The sequence below is a fragment of the Homalodisca vitripennis genome, chromosome 3 (assembly GCF_021130785.1).
Source record: "Homalodisca vitripennis isolate AUS2020 chromosome 3, UT_GWSS_2.1, whole genome shotgun sequence".
NCBI lineage: Eukaryota > Metazoa > Arthropoda > Insecta > Hemiptera > Cicadellidae > Homalodisca > Homalodisca vitripennis.
The window spans coordinates 55514768-55535019 of record NC_060209.1 but is presented as its reverse complement, the minus strand read 5'-3'; the positions used below and the strand labels follow the sequence as shown (position 1 = coordinate 55535019).

The 20252-nt window shown below is 33.2% G+C and overlaps 1 protein-coding gene across 10 annotated transcripts in view; it reads left to right on the top strand.

The window, feature by feature from the left end:
- Positions 1-20252, top strand: part of LOC124356897 (protein turtle-like) — a 503250-nt gene that overhangs the window by 214167 nt on the left and 268831 nt on the right. For all 10 annotated transcript variants that reach the window (XM_046808179.1, XM_046808181.1, XM_046808180.1 and 7 more), the window contains exon 2: positions 17924-17961. The gene's annotated coding sequence lies outside the window, so the exon portion shown is untranslated. The remainder of the gene's footprint in view (positions 1-17923; positions 17962-20252) is intronic.

The following is a 20252-nucleotide window of genomic DNA, read 5'->3' as shown; positions in this document are numbered from 1 at the left end:
TGCAGTTAGGTTCGAGATATATTCTCTAAACTTTGCACGAGTATGGAAGATTAGTTCCTGTGAAAATACTTATTAGATTACTAATTAATAACAAAGCCAAACAACCAGTCTTGGAATGACATGTCTCGTACTTTAGTTTATAAACATCTTCTAAGGTATCTAAGACAATATAAAGGTCGATTTTATATATATTATTATATATAAAAGCTATATATATATATATATATATATATATATATATATATATATATATATATATATATATATTCACACTCACCCGGCAAGTGAGAGAGATCCGGGTTCGAGTCTCGGCGTAGCAAGGAATCTTTTAGTTTTTAAGATGTCTGGGGGCTTCCAACAGCCAATCTCAGAGGCTGAGAATTTCTTATGGTTCGGAAAGTTCTAGAAACAGGAATATTGCAAAAACTAGGAGGTTTCACAGGTTGGTATTTGAATCAAAAAAGATGACGAACGCTCGTAGACCTTCAGACTTCTTAAAAAGTTTAACTTTAGGAGATAAAGATACCATATTCTGCAATTTTCTACAATTCGGAAGGTGCCATAGATTTGAAGCTACAGAACACCTATTCTTATTGGATCAATGGAAATTAAAACAGTTATTTTGGCCAGATTTTCCCTTAGGGAGAGATCAAGAATATACTTGAAGAATATACTGGAAATCAGTAAATAAAAAGCCATATACATGTTTGATATGTTTTGTATGTAAATGTAACATACGGTGTGTTACGGAGAAAGAATGGGAGTTTACTCTTGAGATTTTTGTCGTAATATCATATGGTAGTTTTCTTACATTATGTTTAATTTTCTTTGTAATACTTAGCTAAATCATAAAATAATCATACATGTAACATATTGCCTATTTATTGCAGTAAAATTAAAATTTTAGCTTCTATTACAAAAAAATAAATGAAAAAGTATGTACGGAGATTGCGATGTGATTTAGCTTTTAAAAAACACCATTACATTTATTACGGTTATTTCGTATTCTGAATGCAACCAGAAACTAATAATAGAGCAGTATATTTTGTTTCTATATGGTTACTTAATTTGTATTATATATTATTGAATATTTCTTTTCATTATTTTATTTAATCAATAAGTCAAATAAATCGCTAAGTTTGGTAAATTATGAAACTAGAGATTAGAAATTCTAGTAGCCATATGCATTCTTTTCTTATATCTTTTACCAATATTTCTGTAACATATTCTATAGAATTACAGTGTAAAATTTTCTTCTGTATATTGGTATACAAATAGATAAAGTAAGAATAAAGGTAATCCTACCTTGTATGGAATGTACTACTCATAGTCTTATAACAAGATCCGACGCCCAACGCTTAGAAGATCCCGAAACAATGAGTAGCAGTTAGTAGCGTGAGAGAGCTCAAAGTGAGTAGACCGAGAGAAGCACGAAGGATCTCTACTCTCAGGACCTACTCTTGCTGACGTCACTTGATTGTGAATTAAAGTCCTTGGAGAGTCTTTAGCAACGCCAAACATTAAAGTACTCAGAAGTTTAAAGTGAAAACGCTTCAAAGAGTATCCCCCTTGTATGAACCCTTTCAGCCGTACTTTCCTAATTTGAAATAAAGTTTCTTATCGCGTGCTTAATCGCACGGTATATTTGGTACAATAATTACACGAATATTAGATAATTACATGATGGAATCCCAATAATTACATAATGGAATTTGTACTTTTTTCACAAAATGTACTAGTTCTTACTATATATAAATAAATATTGTTGTTACCATATCGTTACAGCAGTGATTGAAAGTCTTATATGTTAAACCACATATCTCTTCCGTAATCACACCAGCTCGATTGCATCTCACTTATCTGACTTTTAATAATGAAGCATGAGTTTAGAGGTATCGGATAAAACAGAGGTTACTTCTGCATTGTCTCCTTCCCATTTCCTTCTTCTTCCGGGAGTGCAGATGGCCGAGCAATCTAAGACGTCGGACTTTGGATCTGAGTTAGAGATTGCGCAGGTTCAAATCGTATATGTGATCTTAGCACTTTTTATCAGTACGATCGGCTTTCTGTGGTATCGATTCTCCCCCTTATTCGGTTTGATACGGTCCTTGCAAAGGCCTGTGGCCAATCATTAGTAAAGAGTTAAGTTCTACAGCTGAACTACACAAATTCTCATCGTATTTCAAAGTAGACAAAGCAGGACAAAGTCCGACAAAATACTCATGGAAAACAACAGCACAAGTAGCTTTTATACGCAGATAAATGGTAGCTAACCTTGTAAAAAGTTCCAAATTGTGTTTGATGCAGTTTTCACACTTCAATGTTTTGGACGAAAATCTCATCGTCATGTGTTACGCTTTTATGTTATTTAAAAAGCTGGAAGTCTAAAAAAAAGATTAATTTGATAACAACAAAGTTGCAACCAACCTAAAGACAATGGGTGCCATTAAAATTATTATAATACTGTTTAGACTTCAACATCTCTTCCATAAATTTCTGTCCTTACAACAAGACATGAAAATGAAACGAATAAGGGATTTACATATTAGAAACACAAAACATGAAAGATCGACCCGATTTTTCACCTCTATAATAAGATTCATAAAACAATTCGACCAGTTCCTGGTAGATCTCAATTCTTGGGACAATACATGATCAAGCACATGGATGTACAGCGTTTGTACGTTATTCCGAGTCTGTTTTGTAGATATTACTGAATAATTTATAAGTAAATATTCAACCCAATCCGGCTTGGAACTGGATTCATTTAAATGAAATTTCTGTTATAAAACCTCTTACCTGATACCAGCGCACTCATGGTTCGTGGACACGAATCAACGCAGTAACATCGAAGGAAGTAAATTTAATTCTACATGACAGATATAAAATGAAATACATTAGAGTGAGAAGAGAAATCAAAAGCTGCATGAAATTCAAAATATAGTATGCTTTAAATTATTTTTATGTTCCTTTACAACTTGTGAACAAATTACCGTTTGTGCTAACTTGCCGTTACAACACAAAAGGGACAGGCAACTAGCGCACAATATCCTGCACACCACACAAACCCACTGCCGATATACACATAAACCCCAGACTTTGGGGAAGTTTATTACAAAACGCTTTCCAAAATGGCATTTCCCCTTATCAACAACTCTTCCAGTTCGACCTTTTGGCAGGTTTATTCTTTCATAACTGCGCCCACTTATCGCCGATACGTGCTTAGCACAAAAAAAGAATATAGTTCTTTAATTACATTTATATCTCAGCATTTTACAAAAATGATAAGTTACGATTTAATTGTATTGTATTGAGGTTCTTTTCAAAATATGTGGCATTCAATACTAAGTTATTTCAAAAACTCTTAAGATGTTATCACCAAATTATTACGTATTTCAATTAACCCGAGTTTTAATTGAACCAGTTCCATAATAGTTAAGCGCGGGTTTATAATAAGCTATGCATATTTGTTAGCAATATTTATAAGATTAGAAATAAACTTACCAAAATTATATTTGGTCGCCTCTTATTTATAGAGGTTTTTCAGGAATTTAGCATTTATTAGTGAAATGGTCGTCATGAAAATGTTCATAGAACTATCTTTCATGAATATTGTTTTAATAGCACTGTTATAGTTCGCTAAAATAATTTATTATGTATTACTCTAAGGTAACTGTACCTTTTAGCGCAAAAATTTCATTCATAACGTTTTGCAATACTATTTGGCTAGAATCTTGAGGTGAGAAGAAAAAGTATTAAAAGGGTTTCAGAGTGTGACCAAGTGGATAAAAACGGTGGGGTGTATTATGTGTAGGATTTTATAGAACTAGAGGGTTAAGGATGTCAAGGGCTGTTTATGCAGGGCTGAGGGTGATGGACGCTACCATTGAGTTGGTAACCATTCCTCAACCGAGATCGTATATTCCAAATGTGGTGTATTATGTGCAGGATTTGGTAGAACTAGAGGGTTAAGGATATCCAGGGCTGTTTATGCAGGGCTGAGGTTAATGGGTGGTACCGCTGTGTTGTTGACCTTTCCTCATCCAAGATCGTATATTCCAAATGTGGTGTATTATATGCAGGATTTGGTAGAACTAGAGGGTTAAGGATGTCAAGGGCTGTTTATGTAGGGCTGAGGTTGATGGACGCTACCATTGAGTTGGTAACCATTCCATCAACCAAGATCGTATATTCCAAATGTGGTGTATTATATGCAGGATTTGGTAGAACTAGAGGGTTAAGGATGTCAAGGGCTGTTTGTGCAGGGCTGAGGGTGATGGGTGGTACCGCTTGAGATAGTACCAATCCTCAACCATGATCGTATATCGCAAATGTGGTAGATTAAATGCAGGATTTGGTAGAACTAGAGGGTTAAGGATGTCAATGGCTGTTTATGCAGGGCTGAGGTTGATGGGTGGTACCGCTGTGTTGTTGACCTTTCCTCATCCAAGATCGTATATTCCAAATGTGGTGTATTATATGCAGGATTTGGTAGAACTAGAGGGTTAAGGATGTCAAGGGCTGTTTATGTAGGGCTGAGGTTGATGGACGCTACCATTGAGTTGGCAACCATTCCTCAACCAAGATCGTATATTCCAAATGTGGTGTAATTATGTGCAGGGTATGGTAGAAGTAGAGGGTAAAGGGTGTCAAGGGCTGTTTATGAAAGGGCTGAGGTTGATGGGTGGTACCGCTGAGTTGTTGACTTTTTCTCAGCCAAAATAGTATATTCCAAATGTGGTAGATTATATGCAGGATATGGTAGAACTGAAAGGTTAAGGATGACAAGAGCTGTTTATGCAAGGGCTGAGGTTGATGGGTGGTACCGCTGAGTTGGCAACCATTCCTCAACCAAGATCGTATATTCCAAATGTGGTGTAATTATGTGCAGGATATGGTAGAAGTAGAGGGTAAAGGGTGTCAAGGGCTGTTTATGCAAGGGCTGAGGTTGATGGGTGGTACCGCTGAGTTGGCAACTTTTCCTCAGCCAAAATAGTATATTCCAAATGTTGTAGATTATATGCAGGATTGGTAGAACTGAAAGGGTTAAGGATGACAAGAGCTGTTTATGCTGGGCTGAGGTTGATGGGTGGTACCGCTGAGATAGTACCAATCCTCAACCATGATCGTATATCGTAAATGTGGTAGATTAAATGCAGGATATGGTAGAAGTAGAGGGTAAAGGGTGTCAAGGGCTGTTTATGCAAGGGCTGAGGTTGATGGGCGGTACCGCTGAGTTGGCAACCATTCCTCAACCATGATCGTATATCCCAAATGTGGTCGGTTATGTCAAAGCTAAATCTCTAATATTCAGGTATGACAATGTTTATGTAGCAAATACATTTTAGAACCAGTAATTTTATTAAACAGCTAGTTGTAATGTTTTATTATACAGAATGACATTGTAAAATAATTATGACAGATAATTTGTTGAGTTCCAATAAGAAACATTTTGGAGCTAAGTACTTCGAAATTCTTATAATGTTTAATGCACAATTAACCTTAATTGTGTAACTTCCAACAATTTACTCTTTATGAAAATGACTTTTAGCGTTAAACGTTGTGCTATTTACTATTTATTAATATAAGTATGTGAAGTTATTTTTTAACAGAACATGTATATTTAAAATTCTTAGAATATACTTAACTGCAAACAAATATTACGTCCTCTTATCTAGAGGTTAGTTTAGAGGTTAGATTATGCCTGAAAATCTAATGAACCTCTTGGATAATCTTGAAGGCGGCCAAGTAAAGATGAAGGTGGCGAATTGATAGAGGTTTTAATTGAAAATGGATTTCATAAATCATCCAAATAACAAATACCGTTATCCCTGTTGATATGTCTCCATTTAAACCTATATGAATGTTGTGAGTAATTTCTTAAATGTATTATTCATTGTTATTCTCCATTAAAATGCACGTATTTGGATTTGTTAATGTTTACAATTGATATTATAAAAGTAGGTTTTGGTGGTGTTTAATAGAATAATTTTATTGAGTAAGGGAGAAGCAAATCAGATCAAATTTCCTATTGTAATCCATTGTTAGTTGTACAATTATTATGTTACAACCCCTTATTATAATGGCAATGCACGTAATCTGATACCCTTTCAAATAATTCTCTTGTAAATAGTTCTCATTTTCAGAAATACAAAATACGCTCAAAATTAAAACTCAAAAATATTCGTCAAAGCATTCGTCAAAAGATAACAAATTTTTTAAGGATGTTCTAGTAACCATATATTATTTTCATGTACGTAAATGGCGAAAGAAAAATTATTAGAATGATAAGAAAAACTCCCTTTATATATTTTTGAATCAATGCTGAAGTATACTGAGGCAAAACAGGTTTTGTGAAACAAATTCTCATATTTCCTCTAAAATCAGGAACTGTTTATGAAATTTTGTAGAAACTTGACATCTAGTGTTTGGGAACCAATTAATTATTTTTAATATAAGTGCAATCCAATAATGTTGTATTGAGTTGATAAGTGGAATAAAAGTTTGTTGCATCACATGTTTCTTTTAGTTATCAACTGTTTTACAGTTAAAAAAAGATAAGATTAATACTGAAATTTGGCAGCCCGTGAGGCTAAGCTCTGTGGCCGGATGTAAAATCGACAAAAGACATCAAGAGTGTAATACCTTTCGATTGATACCAAATATTTATATAAAGTAATATAGTTGTAAATATATTAAATCTTTCTACGAAAAATCAAGAAATTCTGTTAATAATATTTTTTTAATCTTTTTTAGTAACAATTTTCAAGTTTATACTCAACGTACGGATTTATTCTTTTGCTTTATTTTTATCCTTAAATAAAATTGTGATTTGAAATACGATGTAAATTTATATAATCTATTTTTTGTGTCGATTTCAGTTACTTGTGGCCGTGATCCTGCATACATTAAATCAACGATTATTCGATTATATTAACGGTGTCAACTTTCGTATCATGCTTATAATGTGACACCATCACTAACTCTTTACGAGGTGTCTCAGTGCAACCCTTGGATGTTCTGTAGGTGGAAATTTATTCCTATCAGAGCTAATGAATAAGTTAAATGTTTCGTTCAGTGAATTAGACTGCTGCTAATGCCCTACCATGGTGAAATCTATGTTAGGTACTTTTTGTATACAATTTTGTTATATATTTATTGTTTTCTCCGTATTTTCCCTTTATTTGTCTAGAGATGTAAAATATTAAGCGCCTTTCTGTCTCAGCAGATATTTTTAGGCATTCGAACGTACTTGTAAGAGAAGTACCGATAGTCATCAAGCTAAAATTGTATATAAGCTAAAACGTAACGTGTATTTCACTGCTGAACAGCAGACCTGTAAAAAGAAGTCGGATCGATTAATGGAATCAATGTGTTTCCTGTCTAGTTGTACCTTAGCTCTCAACTGGGACAGATATGGTTAAACTTACCGTAATATAAGATCTGGCTGGTTAGTAACTTCTTTATATTGGTTTGCAATAGCACTAAACGAAATAAAAAGGCCCATCGTATCTAATCACTGGGAAACGTATTCCACCAACATACTTTATACTTCTTTACGGACTATATTTATTTGTGCAAGAATAAATGAATTTGCTGTTCAAATTTCGTTAGCTACATCCAAGTATTTAACGTTTTCCTACACTACTATTTAACGCTTAAAAGATTTCACTCATTATTTTCTGAGCTTAAGTGAAGCTCAGATATTATCATTCGAGGGCCAGAAAAATGTCTTTCCTGTCTGTTTATCCGTATGATATTTCGAGAACGAACTGATCTATAAACTAGGACCTTTGCGAGAAGGTTCATGTCTATTTAGTAACATCGAGTTCGATTATAGTGTAAGTTAATATCTATCCATGGGATTTGGCAGAGTATTAGTGAACATTTCTACATTGTCCTTTGGTTAACCAAGATGGCAATGAGAAAATTCCAAAATAAATAAATTTGTATTCAAACTGAGTACAGTATGTATGGGATTTGGTTGATTGTCATTGAAACTAATCAACCAGTAGTTCTATTATCTATTATATATTATGTGTGGCTTCTGTCCGCAGGAGACCTGAAAGATGAAATGAGCTATAGAATTTACATTTTGCACACAACCTCGGCGAAGCCTGTTGCGCGACATATGATGTGGCTTATTCTTACATTGTTCTTGATTATCAAGTATCAAAAATACTTTACGGCATTACCATTGAATCTATCCGAGTCAAACGTTAATTAACTTCAAATTTATTAAACATACTGGTCAGCTAGGCTTGGCTTTTTTATATGTAAACACCTACAAATAAGTTATTTAATATAAGATAGCTGAGACATTTTTGATCAGACCCTCTAAAATTATATTCTATTACGTAATGGGCACTATATATAGATATATGTGTTTCATTTTATGGTATTAGTGCCAGATCGTTTGGAAACTAGAAATATTTTCTAACCTTGTTTAAACAATCATAAAGATAGTGTTTCTTGGTTTTTAAATAGTCATTTAAAAATGTTCAAGATTTGGGGACCATTAGCGGAATCTGACAGGAAGAAACAGTAAAACTATCAAATGAACATTTGGAGTTAATTTATTTTGGATAAATAATTTCTATTATGTTTACTGAAGTTCTGAATACCTTTTATGGTTGTATAAACTAATGGAATCGAAAGTGAAAGTTAAAGAGAATATAGAGTGAGTAGGGGTGTGTTTGGCAGCCGGCGAGGTGAGGTCGAGAGGGTGAAATACAGTTTTGGAAAGCGGCCACGAGAAGGGTAGCTTTATGGGTTTCTCTCAGAGTGGCCACGGGAGCGGTTCGGTCGAGAAAAACTGCTGCCGGAAGTAAAACGATGGTGCCAACAAAATAACAACTCATATGTTTGTCCATAAATATTTATTCGCTAATTTCTCAAATTACGCGTAATTCTGGGCCCGTTCTCAAGTTCTCAGATTGGATTTAAGTAAACTAATATTGAGATTGTAAAAATAACAATCAGTAGATTATAGAGATTGGTCCAATATCGTGAAAAGCGATGGTGGTGGTTAATCTACCTACACATTTAACTTAACATACAATAAAACCGAAGTACATTACGATTTAAACTAAGTAAATTAATTGAACTATTGTTTAGACAATTATTTTATAAAGATTAAATGTCAATGGAGTAATAGTGTAGTAATAAAAATCTCCATAATCACTATAATAAAATAAATCAATATTGACAATAGATAATTTTAAATAACATATTTTGGAAATCTTCCATAGTTTTATGTTGTATATTTTTAAGATAACATTATTGTAAATGCCCGAAATCCTACTATAAATTGGTAATGATTGCATGCTCCTGCAAGATTGCACGAAACCTGTCCCGATATCAGGAAACCTGTCCCGATTGCACTTAATATGACCTGAATGTGATATAAATATTGTCAGTTTAGTTACAGGTTTCAATATGGTGGCCTTTGTATTAATTTATGAAAAGCTTTTCTTGGTTATTTCACAATATGGACCTCCAAATAAATTATCTATAATAGCGGGGGCTTTATTTTTTTGTATGTTTTAAAACACACACACACACACACACACACACACACACACACACACACACACACACACACACACACACACACACACACACACACACACACACACACACACATCCTGTTCTACACTTGAAAACACTTAGTATGTGTCTGTAATGTTTAGTGTCTTGTCCGTTTTCAAAATGGGTTACTACGATATATTCTTCAAAATAATATATTACCGTGCAAGCCATGATAGTAGAAATTAATTTTTAAACCCTATTAATAATGCATCTTCTTAAATTTATATTTAAAGATTATAAACGCACAAACAATCTGCCTATTTTAGAAATGGATGCTAAAAGGGATGTTTTGTGTTTAGATCAGACTACCGAGGCAAGTTTGGATATGCGAATAAAAGTAAATATTTTTCACAGTATGGACGTAAAAGTACGAGTCGTTTGTCGTACTCATTGATTCCTTATTCAATTTCTGGTCTTTGCTTTGAAGAACATCCAATCTCCTCCCTATACTTTGTGTCAGACTCGTCTTTTGAGTCCTTTGATTCTAAAATTAAATCTTTTGCTCAGGACATTTATAATGTCCAGAAAATCTTTTTACGTCAAGGAGATTGCCAATTTCAATAGGAAATATAGTCTATATAATGTATTTGTACGGGTTTATTTAGTCGAATGGTCTGCATTTATAGCAACACTTCGTGACGCTGTTTATTGCATGCGTTCAAACCATAACTTTCCGTGATAGGTTTAACGAAAAAACTATTCACATTCAAGGAGTGGACGATCCTACGCAGTGCGTGCTGAAATTTCCTTGTCTGCTTCTTCAAAAATCAACAGTGGAATCAAATTTAGTCAGTGTTTAACATCTATTCTCCTTATTCATTATATTCTACACTCGGTACAACAATCTTACAATCTTTGCTTGCTCTTTAACTTCCCTGGATGAGTGTTATTCAAATTTGACTGAAGCCACTTTTTTAAGTGTGATGAAAAATGTTGCTGGAAATTCATGTTTTGCTATAGTTTGTTTTTTATACAGTTTTGTAGTTTAAAATTACATTATATTGCAAGCCCTCCAATTTATAGTGTTTCTTTATACTCTTGTAAATTTTTAGAAAATGTAAGTCTGGTTAGAATCTATCAGTAGTAGCAATTAAAAATTATGGTTTTATCCAAAACTTAAAATGAGGGAAGGTCTGGAAATACTTTAGTACAGAGGAAGACGTACCATCGAAAGACATATTACTGATACTACTGGAAGCCCGATGATGTCTCATTTTTAATGTAACTCATTCTAAAAGTGGAGAATGTTAATTGTTTGAAGTATTAATGTTGATGGTGAAGAATATAATTTAGAACAGTTTCCATTGAGGTTCAGAACAGCAATGTTTGCAGCAGGAATTCGCCCAAAAATAGGACACTATTTAAAAAAAATTACAATACTTTAATTTGCCAATATTTAGAACAATATTTGCAAATTCATCGCAAACTACCATATTTCACATTTGAGAAAAGTAAAACATATAAGTTGATATAGCTTATGAAAAATTCGCAATTGAACAATTAAATTGGTTCGGTGAGTTACGTATGCGGTGTTACATCGAAAACTATTTGCTAAATGAAAAACGAGAAGGAAATAAGTGTGGTAGAGGTGAAAGTGTGACTAGAGGCTACCGAGTTTAGAAACTGCTCGCGTACGCGTCCAACTCTAGCTGGCTGGGATTTATCGCTACTGCAAGAGACATAATCACTAGGCTTTCCGAGAATTCTGACCAGGCGATCTGAATAAATCATATAACTGTTTCATTTGTTAAGGTTAGGAAAATATTGGTGGGATCTGGGAGCGTAATTACAAAGAACAAATCATTTCAATTTTTTATTCTGTATAAATCAACTGTATACATTAATAAGTAGATTTGTCAATAAAGTTCAATGTGGCTTGTTTGTTAATATTCATTGAAACAATTGTCAACCTCACACAAAGACGTTAATTTTGTAGTATATTTCGTATCTTCGATTTACTTCTTAGGTTAAAACTTGTTTGTCTTCATAGTAATCCACAATATATTTTGTTTAAAAACAAAAATTGGTCTTAAAAGCGTTGGATGGGACTCCGCGTTCCTTTTAACTTGGTTTGTCACGTACATTACTTAGTTACTTTGATTAAAATGAACTAACTTTCTATTTGTTAATTTTAAATACATCGTGAATTACTTCGCAATTACACACTAGTTTTAGTTATATGATCATCCTAAAAATTATTTTTATTTTTAAGTTTTTTTAACGTTGGATTATAGACGTTATGTTAAATATTACTTTCAACCTGTTGTGTTACTCATTTTATTTTCGTATTTCTCTTTGTTAATTATCAATTACACAACAGGAACTAGTTCGAAGAAGTGCGGCGGAATGTTGCACCGCCTACGCTTTGAATAACAAAGAGAAACTAAATAATTAAGCTGGATTAGATTTGAAAACAGAAAGTTATAAAAGTGTTGTACAGACTACATAAAAAAAATAAAAGAAACAGTACCAAACACGATTACATACTTATTCTATTATCATCAGAAAATGTTTAGAGTTTGTTTATTATCGCTTTGATGGTGCTAAAAGTAGAATTAATGCTTAAGTATTATCAGTGTTATAAAACTAGCGATAATGCACCATGTACAACAATTTTCAAGTTATAATTGATTTGATTGTTACCAGCTTATTATATACAGTATAGTACAAAACCCGTTATCCGTTTACTTTAGTATTACTTATTTACTTTGCAAGATTATTAAAAGCCTTATATACTAAAAAAGAATTCTATAGAAAAAGTGTTTGAAACATTTTTATGTGAAATAAATTGACTATGGTTTTAAGCATCTCAGCTGAAAATATTTAAGTCAAATTTCGTAGTTTAATTTTTACATAAATAACTATAAAAATAACAAAACCCCAAATAATGTTGGTAAACATGAAGGACTTTTTCTTTACGGATTTTGTTTCAGTGTGTCACAATAAAATATACGATGTTGTATTTATTGTAAATATTGAAAATAAGAAAATGCCAATTATAAAAAGCTCAAAAACAATTTTAACTCCTAACAGATACACTACACTTTATTTCCACATCTCTACAAGTTAGAAGTACGACGCGCGATATGTTACAGGCACTGAGGTTGTATGCAAAATTTCAAGTCCAAAGATTTTTTTCTTTCTTGAGATGTCCTGCGGAAAGAAAAGATGCATCATAGAACTCTGCCTTGTAGAAGTAAAGTTTCATCCAAGATTTTTTAAGTCTTTATATGAAATCTCTCTTGACATATTAGGTTTCATATCAGTGTTTAAATAATAAGCTTATACACACCAAGTCAATATAAAATTATTTATGTTTGGAATAGTTAGGCTGCATGTGTTATTATGTTACATGAGGTGATATTCAATGGGAGTGTTGTTTGTTTCTAAATTCATTTATTCGGCTATATTCTAGTTGCTATGATGGTTACCAATAAGACGATTTCAAATATATTCGCTGATGCTCAGCAAAATCCGATGGAGTAGCATGCATTTACCACCATTGAACTCAGTGTTCATCATATAGAAATTAAGCTTCATGCACAATTTTAAGTTTACAGGTAAGTTTGTTTTCAAGATTTCATGCGGACAGATAGACAGAAATTAAACTTACCTAGCCCCATCTTTGTAGTTTTAGTTAAAGCTCAGCTAACTAGAGATTTAAAATATCCTGTATGAGAGTTAATTGAAAATTCTTTATTTCTGAAATAATTTATATTAGGGAATTTAAATACAATGTTGATAAAGGAGCCTTTAACTCCAAAAAGTTATTTCTATTTTCTAAGAATCATATCTCAACTTAAGTTTTGCTTCAACAGCTGTATAAAACTGTAAAAAAATAGAGAGCTTTTTATCCTGCGGCCCTGCGTGTATTTATAAATTTCTAATTATTATATGTGCTACTTTAAATATAAAAAAGTTAATCACAGCAAATTCAAATCATTTGATGCCATTAGTTTTCTGCAACTTGTTTTGTACTACTGCACTAACTTTTCTTAACAGCTCCGTAAAGCGAACGGTTGCCAAGCAATAACGTAAGTTTTAAAGTAGCAATCAGGAACTCGTCAGGTCGTGGCTTAGCTCAGTAACATTCAGAGGTATCACCGGATCTGCTCCTTCTCAGTGGTTACATTAATAAGCGAACTGCAAACCTCTTTGTGCCGCTGCTTTGCTATTGCTTTGTGGAGCCAAAACAATATCGGAAACTCGAGTGAGGAGTTGTTAACGGTGGTTGTGCTCATTATCCGACTCTTGTTGTGAAATGTTCTCGTACTTATATTTTGTTGCTCGTATCTAACATCTTTGAACATTTAAACTAATAGTAATGACTGTCTCTTCAACAAGCAACGTACTCGGCGAACAATTCTAAACAATTCACTATTATATTATATAGTGATAGTTATTAAATTCTTTATTATCTATTACTATACAAAATAAGTGCAAATTAGACTTATTGTTGGTTGGTCATCGTTGCAGGTTTTGAGTTTTTGTACTTCTCACACTCATCATATCCATGTCTTCCTTTGTTCAATTTATAGTTCATAATCCTTTGTATATTCTTATTGTTGTTATATTTGTTGGTGTAACTAGTTCGGAACAGTTTTATCACATTGCTTTAGACTAGATTCAGAATTTTTAGCACGCAAAAAGCCCTTGGCCTAACCGGGATTCGAACCCGGGTCCCCGTATGAACTGGGACGCTAACCACTCGGCTACTAGCGACGACGGTTCAGCACTGTTGTAACTTGACTCAAAAGTCGCAATTCAGAGCCCCAAACTGGCATGGTCATGTTCGGGATCCCTTGTGCGATGCTAAGAGACGCGATGGTCTCCTTATCCTTAGGGCTCTAATGGCACACTTCCTCTGTACATGGACACAGAAAGTAGCTTCTAATTGGTTTGCTTATAGTTTTAACTATCTCTCCGATTAGTCTTTAGCCGTATGGTTTGATGCGAGCGTTTATTTCCAAGCACGATGTAGTATATGTATGCACATCGACGGATATTAGTACTGATTTATATTTTCAATGCTTATTCAAAAATATTTTATAAATTCCAGATGTTCATTGAAAATTGTTTTTAAGTGAAACGTTTCAAACTGTTCGGGATAAAAAATGTGAATTATACAACAAACTGATTCAATATTAAATGTTTCAAAAATAAATTTATCTTTTACTTTAGGAAAAATAATTTGTATCACTCTCTTACTCTCTTTCCCGATATTTATCACCGCCTCTTTGACTAAATGTCTCCACATAAAAAGCCTGTATGTGGTTAGCTGATGCTGATTTAATATTTATTTACGTGCCTTACGGATTGTCAAAACCATCGGTGGTGGTACGGGTGGACCTGGAATCAAATTATGGTATGAGAAATATTTTTGTTTTTAATTTTCAACTCTTTTGATACACTCTCGTTTTTACTTCTACGAAAATTAGCGCTGTTAACGATCTTTTTCTTTCTCTTCTATCGATTTAAAGAAAAAGTAGGTTGTGCGGTTGTACGACACAAATTGCCTCTCGGCTGTCGTCTAGCACAGAAAACGCAACCGCCTACCGTAAAAGACCACTTTAGGTACAGTGGTGAAATAAATTATAAGTTCTATTTATCAATTATCAAAATTATAAGCTTTCATATTGAGTATCAAAGTTCAAATCTTGTAATGTTATCCCCATAGAGCTAAAGTCATCTAGTTTTAATTGTATTATTGTGTTAGTACAGACATTTGTGAAAACATGAAGTAGTAGGTATAACTTAAATCTTTCTGTCGTTATCTTTCAGAAACAAACAACAATGTGTTTTATACAATGTGAGTTGATTGTAATAAAATAGTCAACATGACTGCATTAGTTAGCTTTCAGTTAAGTCATTGTTTAGAAATCCCACGAAATATTTCTTACTAATACTCATCTACGTGAGTTAGTCTTAACATATTTTAATTACTAACTACAGTATAAAAACTCGTTGGTCTGTTTTAAGCGGTGTTTGTAAAGTCTCTTATCAAAGAAAACGTGTTATTTGTGTCCGGTTTGCTTTGATCTTTATCAATGCTGTAATCTATCAGCTTGTAGATTTTATGATATTATGTTATTAAATGGAAATTTCTCTTGATTTTAAGACGGTGGACAACATATTTTTCTGTACTGGCAACAGATTTAATAACTTGTATGGCAATATATTTAACTGTTTAAATGTATTACGGCTTTAAATGGTGTCCGGTTGTCAAGATCAGATTTTTTTATGGCTGAAAGTCACATTTTATTTATTTATTTCAAAGGTGAATTGCATTTATGATTTATTCATTTTTTACAACAGACAGAAGAGTATAAATAAAAATTGAAGAAATTCTATATTTGATCGAACTAGGTTATGCTGTTCAATGTACCGTCACTGAAAGGAATTGAGCAATTCGATTTTGTTTAAAGGGACCCGTCTACTCAGAGTGACACTTGAGTTGTCAGGCGGCAGTCGGAGATAAGCCAGACGAACACCTCTGTTTTACCGTGCGAACCCTCTTTGATTAAGTTCATCGACTTTGCTTTGTGAGGCAAATGTTCAATAGGTTATTTGGTGTGCATGAGTTCCGCTGTTTTACTTAGCACAAGACTGTTGTTGCCTCGATATGTATACTAGGCATACGATTTTCTTCTGTGGTAAATAAATTAAATGTGATGTAATGTAATAGTTTCTAACCTAGGTAATGTTATACGTATGAATGTGTACTTCGTATGTGTAACTTTCCTCTCCAAACTCATTGGCATATTTGTTTGTTTGTCACATGATGTTTGATTATTTTGTTATCTTGACGTTTATTCAGAGAATGGGATGGGAACGTAGTTGTATTTGTGTTGGGCGTTGTTTACTTTAATTAGGGAAGAGTACGTATCTAACCACTCTGTACAATAAGAAATAAAGTGGAGGAAAAGCTGTACAAAATTTACTCTTCATTCGACTTTAAAGAGAACCAGCGTTGTCACACCCGATTTTCTATACGAGATAATCGAGCTCTATGTAATGCAAATATACATAGTTATTATTACTTTGATTAATATTACAGTACTGTTATGTAGGTCCATCATGAAATTATTAGACATATTTCCACAATGATGAAGCCCTAAACTGTTACCAACATCATTAAATAAACAAGTGTAAGATTAGCTGTACATGTTTGTGACCTTGTTTAAAACTATGAAATTAGGTTTCAATTGTTATTGGTCAAAGAATAAGTAAAGACGTAAGAATGCACATTACGGAAGAATAAATCATATAACATAGATTAAAGAACAGAAATGGTTGAAATTCAATGCTCAGGTAGTTGCTTAAACAGAACCAGGATCAAGCAATCCCTTAAAAACGATGTATTTATTTGATTAGTAAACTAAACTGTTCCTTACTGACCAATAAACTATTTTCAAATTACACTCTAAGTATCGAAGTATAATATTCGTTGACAAAACATGTTATGTACGAATATTAGTTATTTAATTGACCATTTACTATTTAAGTCTATATTAAATATTAGTTGAGTTCTTAAATTGCCAGTTTAATAAGAATTTATTCCATGGTTTACTCGTTTTTAAGACTGTTGGTTAATTGTTTCGTAGGTCGAAATGAATGGTCGTTTAATTCCATCATGAATGCAAAATATAAACGCAAACTTTATTTTATTTTGCAACTTTGTGAGATATACTCGTACGTCTAAAACTGGAATTGGACAAAGCGAACAACTTTATGTGCAAGTGTGGAATTCTTTGTCACTTCTACTTCGGGATGTGCCTATATCAAAGAAGAAGGCAAGTGACATTCCAGTCAAAAGACAGGATTACTCATTAAGTTTGTTATCCAAGTAATGCCAATTTTGGTAGAAATATTGTTGTGGAATTGAATTTTTGTTTTCAAACCCATTAGGTAAATACTGAATCGAATTGTTACAATTGTAATTTTAAAATTTCTATCACCTTTTACTCACTCCCCAATAATATTTAATGTGAACTCTCAGATATGGGAACAATAGTCCATTATTAAGAGTGCACACCGCTAGAAAAAAGCGGTGTTTAGCTTCCATACTTGTGGCGATCTGTTTGGAATTAAATAGTTTACATCTGTACAATATATGCATAATCTTACATGCCCTGTCAAAATTGTATTTAATAACCTAATGTACTCATGAGATAGTTTTACAGTCATCTCAACGTCATTGAATTTATAAACGCAATGTAAACGCTTTAGTATTATGTAATCAATTACAAAATCAAAAGGTAATGCTATATTATATTTATTAAAGGTTTGAAAATGTACAATGCAAATATCTAATACAGATTGTGTTTTGCAGGTGTTGAAGAAGGACCTCGCTATTATCGTCACGAACTGGTGAGCAGTTTCTTTTCGCACGTTACATTAAATATTGTTATTATCGTTTACGCATTTTAAAAGCTACCTCTGAAAACCTGCTCTCAATTAGTAATCTGTGAAAGTTGTTCTAACATAATTAACTTACATAAAATATAATGATAAGCATTTTTGTTTGCATGTTTGTTGTTGTATGTTTGTTTGTTTGCATGTTGTTTGTATGTTAGTTAGTCCCGAATCCAAGAGCTAATTTGCATTGTAAAAAACTTAATCGATTGGGAAATTTACCCTACGAAAATAATCGATCGTCAGCTGTGGTAGTTGTGCCGGCGATCTAATTAGGAAGGTATCAAAAGTGTCAGAAATACGAAATGATTAATTTTATTCGTATATTTACTAGCTGGACGCACTTAAACCGGTCGTTAGGTACGTTTATAAATGTTTAAAAAAATGTCAACTAACCATATACAGAACCGAAAATGGCGAATTTCAGTATATTTATCCAGTTATCTAACTGTGACAGAAATACGAGAAATATTTACGCGTCTAACGGTAAGTCTTAAGTATATCAAGCTAAGTCGAATATAATCTGAGAAAAAGTATTGTTTTACATTTACCTTCTCATTTCTACCTCTACCAAAATAAGCGCGTGTGACGTTCGTTTTCATTTATTAGGAGAAATTCCTCTACAGTTTTACAGAACAACTAGATTGTGCGCTTATACAGTGCAACTTTGCTCTTTGCGCCTAGACTATAATTCCAAGTTGTAGCCTACATTAAATCATTAATATTTACTTTTCCAATAATTAATTGGATACTTTAAAAATTTGATTTCTTTGAAAGATCCTCTTTAAGAACAGTTGATGAACAATATATTGGCATCGTTTGGTTGGATACACGTAGATTAAGTTTTAGATAGTACTAGACGTTAAAAGCTAAATATTTGATAAGGTTATTTCAAAATAAGTAAACTACATTACAATCCTTACGGAACTTCATCAGATTTTGCGATACAATTGTCGATAAGTCTCTTAAGATGTTCTTAGAAATACTGATACGGTTTTTAACGATGCTTGATTTTATAGTTACTGGATAGTTGACACGTTTTTTTATTTCTCTGTGTTTATATGATATATTTGGTTCAACTGACGGATATTTTGTACTTTAATAACGCAACTGGCTGGAACAATTTATATTCAGTTAGATTATTTCTCTCTACCTCAATCTGTCTGTCCGAACCTTTAATTCCTCAAGAACGATTTCAGCTAACATTTTGTATGAATCTTCAGTTTAGTCTGTTACGCGACGTGTAGTCTGAAATACTTCTGTTTAGTAATACAAATATCCATTAAATGGTGATCGTGAGCAATCCGGGATAAATGTCAAATTATGCAAAATTAAGTTTAAAGTACGTAGATTAGAGATGCACGAGCATCTCGATCATATTCGGTGGCGCCACGTGATCTGATCTTAGTAAAATACTTCTCAGTTACAATAGTGTTATGTTACTGGAAAACTTCACAAAGAAAGATATCTCAGAAAACATTCCAGATTATACATTAATAAAAATTATAAATTATAAAGAATGAAACATATTTCTGAACTATTTAGATTCAGTTTTATAATAGTTTGAAGACAAGAAACACGCATTCATTATTATAGACCTACTAGTGTGCAGTAAATAATAGAGCCAATACAAGGGTTAGGAGCGGGCCAGTACACCAGCAACTATCCCGGTGCTCCAGGCCAGCTGCGGGCAGACGGGTGTGGGGCAGAGGCGAGGCGGCAGGCCAACACCTCTTGCCAATTTCACACCAAACTTGATACAACTCAAACAGCTCTCGCCGACACTCTGTATTGAGGGTTGTATTGTTCATACACTGCACTGTGCCGTCCCTTGACAATCTAGGAGGTATTTACAATATAACCGTGGACATATTTATTGTAATATAGTCGTCTGTCCCTGAATGGATTTTCCAGGCAATACGCTCGGAGATAACAATATACTCGTACTATGAATAATTTAGACTAGGAACGCCCAAGGATTCTTTAGATTTAAACATGAAAGGAACTCAATACAACATGAGGGTTGTACATCCTTAAAGATACAGCCGTAAATACCTGTAGAAGTGGTTCTTGGAATGATTATTTGAATTAATTTGTTTCGATATAATTGGATACTGAGCGTCCTTCTTGGATAAGTGGTTCTTGGAATGAATATTTGGGTTTATTTGCTTCGATATACTGTAATGTTATGCGTTGATGAATGGTTTTATTCTAGAGAAATGACTAGTTTCACTGAAAGTTTCGGT